A 10194-nucleotide genomic window follows, 5' to 3' on the forward strand; every position below is an offset into this window, starting at 1 on the left:
TATATATATATATATATATATATATATATATATAATATATATATATATATATATATATATATATATATATATATATATATATTTATATATATATATATATATTTATATATATATATATATATATATATATATATATATATATATATATATATATAATATATATATATATATATATATATATATATATATATATATATATATATATATATATATATATATATTATATATATATATATATATATATATATATATATATATATATATATATATATATATATATATATATATATATATATATATATATATATATATATATATATATATATAAATATATATATATATATAAATATATATATATATATTTATATATATATATATATATATATATATATATATATATATATATATATATATATATATATTATATATATATATATATATATATATATATATATATAATATATATATATATATATTATATATATATATATATATATATATATATATATATATATATATATATATATATATATATATATATATATATATATATATATATATATATATATATATAATATATATATATATATATATATATATATATATATATATATATATATAAATATATATATTTATATATATATATATATATATATATATATATATATATATATATATATATATATATATATATATATATAAATATATATATATATATATATATATATATATATATATATATATATATATATATATATATATATATATATATATATATATATATATATATATATATACATATATATATATATATATATATATATATATATATATATATATATATATATATATATATATATATATAAATATATAAATATACATATATATATATATATATATATATATTTATATATATTTATATATATATATATATATATATATATATATATATATAAATATAAATATATATATATATATATATATATATATATATATATATATATATATATATATATATATATATATATATATATATATATATATATATATATATATATATATATATATATATATGTATATATATATATATATATATATATTTACATGTATTTTAATTATGTGTTACGTATGAGGAGATGCATGAATGGAGAGGTGGCGAAGACTGTTTGCAAAGACAGAGTGGTGTAGCGCTCGATTCTCTCTGCTTACCCTTGCGGGAAGCGGCGTGATAGTTAGTAAATTAGTTAGGTACTTCGTAAACCCAATACTAACCCAAATAAACTATCCTGTTTTCTCCACATATATTTAATAAGACCGTATTTGATTTGATTGGATTGGATTTCGTTATTACCGACATAATTATACTTATAATATTAATCTAATTAAATATATGCAATGATATCTCATATCCGAAAAGCGTTAAGAATGAAATGAAAGTCAACGAATTTTAAAAGAAATACTACGATTTTTGTATTATTATAAGATTCAAATGAACATGCTTAAAGTGATTTTTTTTATAATATTATAACAAAAGACGTATTTTTCAAAATAAAAATACTTCTATGGTCAGATCTATACTTCACTTCTCAACCCCAAAGTACAATAATGTATTTAGAAGACTGAATAGTCGAACGATTGCAGCTACTTTGCTAAATGAAAGTGGACAAACCAAATGTCACCAGTGTCGGATGAAACACTTAGCCACATAAAGTTTAGCGGATTCCAAACTTTACATTCCCTATGGTAAAGTGTACCCTTCTTGTTTCTCCGGGAGACTCCCTTAACGCCTTGCATTCTGCAACTTGCGAAAATACTTTTGTGACACCAACTGTTTTTATTTTACACCGTAATTCGAAGTGCGAAATATATTTTATAGAAATGTTGCGAATTTTGCACTTAAGAAATGTTTTGTTTTCAACTTAAATGGAAGTGAACCAAAGATTATTATATATATTTGAACCAATTCAGAAACATTGATCTTGAATAACTAGAACTTCACTAGAGACATCTATTGGTGAGAACTTCCAAGAATTTGAGAAGTGTGGCTGTAAATAATGGGTCGAATTGGTGAATTTTACACGTGTGTAATGTGATCACTTAAACCAGCCTATGACGGTCGTTTGCCCCGTAAATGCCCAGACTTCTATATTTTTCTTCATCTTTAATGAGATGTCAAAAAATAATATGAAAATTAACTCCTACAATTGGAGATAAGCCAGATTTGTGAATAAGTATTTGGACATACTTAAAATGTTGTGAATTGTACCAAAGTATTATATTAAATAAAGTACATTTTTCGGGATGTAAATAAACAAATTTTTGAAAAGTTACGAAAAATTTATGAGGCGTATGTTATTAGAAAAAGAATCAGAGGAAGAACGAGAACTACTTGGTACGATCAGGTATGTCAAATACTTGAAAGCGGCCGGGTCAAAAATTAAAATAATTGGCCGGTGTGTATGAGGAGATGCACCAATTTTGAAAAGGCAAAGTTTGTTTGCAAAGACAGAGTTGTATGGTGTTCTATTCTCTTTGCCTACTCCTGCAGGAAATCTAAATAATTGGGTCTCTGCTTAATAAAAGCTTTCGCAAACCAAAGTAAGATGACTCTCGTCTAACTTAAATATAAAGCATCAAGACATTTATAACATATGTATGAGTTTTAAAAAAAATATTAGCGTGGTTGTCAATCATGTGAAGTGTTCACTTAACCAGCTTATGACATTTCATAAGCCGTTTATAATCCAGACTTTTATATTTTTTCATCTTTGCTGAGATGTCAAAATGTAGAAACAATTCATGCCATTTTTACAAATAATAAAAAATATATATATTTTTCACCCACCTCCAAAAGAGGCTCGAGTCCCGTAAACCTATTTGGAAGATGGAGACAGACAAAACCAAGATAGAAAAAATGTGGAAAGAGATATGGGCCACTGAATACGTAATAAATAAACAATTCGTCGTGGACCCTACATTTTGTACCGGATTTTGATTTTTGGTAATTGGTCAAAAAACAAAAAAATAAAAATACGGTACTTTTTTTTTATTCGCTAAATCAGTATTTAGTAAGCCTTCACTTTATGGAATGAAATATTATATTTTCCATCACACGATTTGTGATACATGATTTTTTTTAAATAATATAATCATGTTTCATTAAAAGATTTATAAAATTGTACCTCAATACGACTACTTCGTTTTACGACGTAATACGTAGTAAAAATCTAAATTGATAAATTCTTGTAGTTTTATATTGAATATTATAAACGAATGAATATGTTGCGTTAGAATTTGAATCCAACTTTGTACCTCAGAAAACGAATATTTTGTTACAATGTTAATAAAACCCCCTGTGTATCGTAAATTTGCTGGCGGTGAATTAATTATTGAACTTGCTTTGTTCTGTAATCTTAATTATGTCGTATTTTATATTATGAATATTATACGTCGAAGTTTGATAAACGAAAAGTGCTTCTCGATATTTTGTAATTCTCGGTATAATTAATTAAGAAATTCCGTCTTTTAATCTTAATGGAGTTGGCTTATTATACCCAATAAAGCGGAGTACAGAATAATAAATCCGCCTCATAGCAGTCGCTTCCATAAATTCCTTCAACTGTAGCAGGGCTGCTGTGAAAAATACACAGCAATTTTCCCGAGATTTATCTCAGCGAGACAACGGCCGGAATTAATCGGGAGTAAAAAAAAACCGAAACAAAAAACCCTGTTAAAATTTCTAGAACAACATAATGAAAGCATGGTAAGAACATTTGAGTGCGTTCACACGCTGAATAAGTAATGTGGATTGTGAATAGTGAGACTAGGGGTGGGTTAAATTAACCCTCTGCTACTCTATCCATTCTCCCTTTGGGATCATGCACTGTACCGCACACAATTAACCACACTACATGTTCCTTTACTTTTGAAGATATCATTTTGAGCGAATGAAACTCAAAAATATTTTAACATGAACATCGGAATATTATTGAGATAATTCGAGAGAGATTAGAGTGATTTCACTATTTTTATGAATTATGTTCTACATAAGAAACATTAAAAACTTAATCCAACTAATTACTATAATGATTTTATGAGTTAAAAAAAACCTTACAATATAAAGAGCATTTAAATTAATGCAGCATTATATACAGAGCAATTGATTATTTTTTTTCCGCTAATAAAGCTATCAAAGGGAAACTCTCAATCACTTATCAATCGGAGAATAAATAAAATCTACGTTTATGGAAAACATAATGTTACGTATTAATAATACGAATAAATTAATAAGTAAGTAGACTTAACGCCATCGGAGTTGACCTTTACATTATTTACACAGACCCACTTGTATACGGTATGTAAAAACAACGTATTCTTATGTTATCACCCCTTAGTTCGATATGAATATATTATACGATATAAGCACCTGAATTTCTACTCGTAATGATGATTCTAATGATATGAGTAATATCGCCAAAGATACTTTTGTACAAAGTTGTTTTGTGTTTGTTTTCAAAAATACATAAAAATATTTAAAATTTTCTTATCAACACGTGTCATTGACATTCTCTCCCAGTATAAACGCTGCCCTTAGCATGTCTTGAAAACTCTCACTGCATAATAAAAATAGATTTTTGTACTGAAAACTAATAAACATATATATGAGATGAACGTCTTCTCAAAATGCTAAGCAGATTTGTGTCTTGTGAGTTGCATAGGAATGCCAGTAGCGAGCAAGTCGCACGTCTCCTTGTTATGGAGATTGCCTCTGATTCTCTTTCACGATACAGCGTACACACACACATACCCCTGACGAATTATTGTGATTACGGGAGAGTGGCTATATTTGAGGATTTCTCAGCCTTTGTTGCAAGCGTGATACGTTGATAATATATCACCATCATTATATTAGTTATATTTATCGATCGACCTCTCTTGACTATCGTGCACAAGGTCGTGGATTTGATTATCAAACAAAATAAGTATTCATATTATTTTTTGACATCTCATCAAAGATAAAGAAGAATATAAAAGTCTGGGCATTTACGGGGCTGACGACCGTCATAGGCTGGTTAAAGTGATCACTTTACACACGTGTAACATTCACCAATTCTAACCATTATTGACAACCACACTAGGTGCTGAAATTCACGAAAGTTCTATATATATATATATAAACTAATTTTGAAATATTGTTCTTGAATCACTAGAACTTCACTAGAGACATCTATTGGTGAGATGAAAAGAAGCTTTTTATTAAGCAAAAACTCTTTATTAGTATGTGAGGCCCGAATCCTGAATTATAATCACATACATGAGAAACGCCAGAAAATATTGTTTTTAATTTTATTATTTTAGCTTACAATTTAACCAGTAAATTTATTTACAACAATTTGAGTGTGTCCAAATACTTGTTCACAATATCTGGATTATCTCCAATTACAGGAGATAAACGTAAATACCCAGACGTCCATATTCTTCTTCATCTTTGATGAGAGGTCAAAAAATAAAATGAACATAACTCCTATAATTGGAGATAATCGAGATTTGTGAACAAGTATTTGGGCACACTCAAAATGTTGTAAAATAAATATTTTTATCTTCTTCTTTTTATAGATCCTAAGGATCTGTTTGTGCCGTCGCCCCTTGCTCTTGGGACGTTGACTGCCAGCTATCTCTCCACCTTTTTGCTGGTCTGCCTGGGGTCAACGTCCTTCAGGGTTTCCTTGAAGGGCGATGCGTGGAAGTTTGTCTTCTGACATTCCGTTTACATGTTCATTCCAGTATCGCCTTCGTTGTCGTCCCACCTCACAATATTTTCCGTCTTACACGTGCTCCGGGTATTAGTATTTTTCACACGGTCTTATTTAATATACTTCTTAACGGTGCAGTGTCCTAAGCACTATTGAGAGTAGTGAAGGGAGGGGATAAGATATGCATTGTAGATAGACAATAAATAGACATTTATACGACAATAAAGAAAACTGGGTTTTTATACGTAATATGATCGTAGCACTGTTTACTTTAAAAAATCCATATTTACAACTCGACAATTTCTTCGTCTTTAACATATTTAGGATTTTACAAAAAAATAGGTTAAATTTTGTACACACAAATTCGGAAATAAATCCAAAAATTTTGAAAATACGGTGATGAAAAATAAACAGAAAATATTTGAAATTTATTATGTGTGTGTGACTTTTATTTTTTATTTTACTTTCTTCATTATAATTTAAAAGTATATACATAAAAGTATGTATTTCCGAAGTCATATTCACGTAACAAAAAAAAAGGTACACATATGTCTTTCAGTTAAGCTTTTTATATTTATTTTAATGTATTTTAATAGTGAATTGAAAGCTTTCCTGTAAAAAAAAAGAGATAAATATATTCATGAAACATCTCATTTCTTATATTCTTGTTCAAACTCCAATTACGTAATTGGACGTCAACTAACCATTATTTTTGTACAAGAACATGATTTATGAATAATAAATCTAGCATACTTTATTCCATCTGATATATTTTTATCTTTAGTAAATTACATAAGTTTGTGGTTTTGTTTTCTCCTACTTAAAAATATGTTGACATGGCAAAAGAATATAATAAAATGTAAATATAATATGGGCTCATTCATGCCCTGGAGGATTGTTCTGTATCTAATGATATTAGTGAATATAATGATATTTTTTCATGTAATATTTACTGACATAGTTGAGTATCTTTTTAAAAATCGCTTGTTTTAGAGCAGGTTATTTATTTAAGCAAAAAGAAAAAATTAGACATGTTCACAAACATTTTTTTAACTAAAATAATAATAAATTCTAATAATTGAAAAATTCAGTTTTTAATTTCAGTTTTACTTAGTAAATACTACTATTTTTAAAAATCTATTATGACACGTGTTTTGATGCATCATTTTCAAACACATTATGATTCCGAAAATGCATTGTTGCATAATTTATTTTTAGAAATAGTGGTATTTACTAAGTTAAACACAAAAAGGGAAAGATTCACCACAAAGAGACTGCCAAATTTATGTAAAAATCAGTGTTTTTAGGTGAACAAATCGATACCCCATGTACCGTAGAGATCGGATGGATGAAAATGAATGAAATCAAATTTTTATAATATTGCATGAATATGTAAAAAATATATGCGAAATCGCCCTTTTTGACCGTTTTTCCAACATGTAATGCAATTTAGCGTTGAATGAAGTTTAAACCTATAACAAAAGAAGACTTGTTCACGTACACATTGAGTTTGAAACAGGATGCATGTGTGTTATATACTCCATCCACGAGTTGGGTAAACTCCCAAAATGTTATACTGTTAGTTATTCAGAGGGAGACTGCAATGGCGGCGATTTAGTCCAGTGCATGAGATAAATGCAGTTTGCATTATACGCTGTACGTATGCATGAAAAATGTAAGCTCGCTGCTAATAGGTCGAATCTCGTGCTCTGCATATTAAATATTTTATTACAGTAGATTTGCTATTCTATTTTAAACTGTCAATGTCAATAAACTTGCAGACTAATAAAACGAAGTAAATTTAATATCGCTTTTTAATTTTTATCAGTTTTCTACGTCACGGTTGAATTGAGTTGAGTATGCTTAAAGTACAATATGTTTTTTTTATGGAAAATATGACAATTTTTTTTATTTATCAAATGACGTCAGAATTTTTTTTTTGAGTAATTGATTCAAATTTGAACACCCTATAATATAATGCATGCTTGAAATGACATTAACATTCCATTATTAGTAATTGAATAGCTGGTTATATAATATATACTTTTTAAAATTAATTTTAATTATTAACTTAGGATAAATAAAATACAAGTTTTATCGTTCCATAGCCTTAATAGAAATGCTTACTTAGAATTATGCAGATAAAGTTTTTTTTTAAACAACATATATTAATATTATAAGTTGGGAAATCATTTACATAAAGAAAAAAATAATAATTAAAAAATAATAAAAACACTTTTCGTTACTTAGATAGCAAAGAGAAATAAATTATTATTTATTTTAATTTCTAAATTGTAGTGTATCATTTATTAAACAACGCAAAACGCAGTTTTTTTTTAATATCGTAGTTATAAATACACGTGTGATCAAATATTCCCGACCACTTTAGAGTCACATTTTCTCTCATCCATTGTATAATATACGAAACGTACGTATTCCGAGAGCTTTCCGTATAAGAATCTTCACTTTGAATGTGAACCTAATTGCTAAATTCAACACTACACAGCGGCTGGAGAACTTTGCATATCCGTGGAGCAGAGTCCTGAACAGACAAGTCTGCTGAAAGCTAAAATCAAGTCACTTTATAAAAATGTCAAAAATTTCAAAACCTCACATTATACAATTTATTGTAATGAATTTTGCATTTTTCCTATTTGTCGAAGATGTTCTAGTTTCTATTAGCTTCGAGATTCGAATAAAACCGCAATGGCTATTGCCTTGATTTTCATTCGCAACTTCTTCTAAAGTCTTCCATCGTTAATGGCGGTTCTTATCTGCTATTCTACTCTCCGTACTACGTAAGTAATATTGTATATACCAAGGGCTGTTTTGTTCTTAATGAGTTTCATGACTTAAAACCGCGTGTGTGTTAATTAATCGCGAAAGCTTACCATACACTTACAGCATATGTCATTTGTGTTATATTCTTTCAATAACAGATTGAGCAAACGATATAAAAGAGTATCATCTTCGGAATTAAAAACTGCATGATGCTTCAATGAAGTGAATTCAAATGACGTCTACCATGTCTACAAATGACGTCTACCGTGTCTACAAATGACGTCTACCATGTCTACAAATGACGTCTACCATGTCTACAAATGACGTCTACCATGTTTACAATGGGCCGTTAGTAGGAAAGACAGATTTTGTTGTCAAAAGTAGGCAGAGAGGATGGAATACCACTCGCTTATATATCCTGACATACACTCCTAGCTTCCTCATCTTACAAAATTCTAGTCGTACATGCCTTTAGGTTACATAGACAATTTCAAGTTCTCGTTGATTTGGTCAAAAATCTTTCATCGCCACCTTACAAACATACTCGTACTCTTAGTCATTATTTCAATGTCGTCTCACACTTTATCACTGATGTCAGCATAAGACTAGTCAAAAAAATCATACAACATTATTTTGGTTTAAAATCATATCTCGATGATAGGACTGCTATCCTGAAACTAAGTGTAAGATTTAAACTTTATATGGCAAAACGATGTATTATATGATAGATGTTCAAATGGTGATAGAAAAAAGAATGCAAGACCGAGATAAACATTATGGATTAAATTAAGAAACGTGTGTTGAGATGGCATGTGGAACGAATGAGTGAAGAATGAATAGTAAAACAAATTTACAAAGCAAATTTGGTCGGTAATAAGAGAAGAGGAAGACCGAGGAAAATTGGCGTGATCAAGTATTTTAAATATATTATTTGAAAATTATCAAGTCAGAAGTCTATAATAGGGTATGGGCCTTTGTGCACTACACGGAATTACAGGGAATTTTACCATCCGGCACATCAGTTAACGTTTTAAAACGATGATTGGATTGGATTTGCTAAAGATATTTTTCATCTTTCTTCGGATCGATGCTCTTGATCGGTGCGTGAACACGTTGCGCGTAAATTCGATCACACTAAACGGTCGTAGTCGCTTTTATTTTTCAAAAGCAGACTGCCGGACGGTAAAATTCTGGGTAGTGTACAAGCCCCTTATATATGAGAAGATGCATGAGTGTGAAAGAGGCGAAGATCATTTGTAAATGACAGATTGGTCTTCTGCTTCTTCTTCTTGGTGTAGGCCTATTGGTGTGGCTTATTTTAAGCGGGATTAGCCTTCTGCGATGTCGATTCCCAGCTGCCGATCCATATCTTTGGTGGTCTGCCCGGGTGTGGTGTTCCATTCTCTCTGCTTACCCCTGCTGGGAAGTGATGTAATGTTTAGTTAGTTAGTTAATTTCGTTATATTTTTTTTGCATATTCATATTAGTGATGGTTCTTTAGTTTTTTTAACATGGTAATACTTTTAACAAATAGTACTGTTTTTTGAGCGCCCAATATAAAATACGATTACTATAATGTGTGTGGAATTTGCAGCGATTATTGTTCGACTAAACAGGTTCCCGTAGATAATAAATAATCCGACAGATTTTTGAAATTCGT

The sequence above is a fragment of the Brachycentrus maculatus genome, unplaced genomic scaffold (genome assembly GCF_059751285.1).
Source record: "Brachycentrus maculatus isolate JH-2025_06_01 unplaced genomic scaffold, ASM5975128v1 h1tg000675l, whole genome shotgun sequence".
NCBI lineage: Eukaryota > Metazoa > Arthropoda > Insecta > Trichoptera > Brachycentridae > Brachycentrus > Brachycentrus maculatus.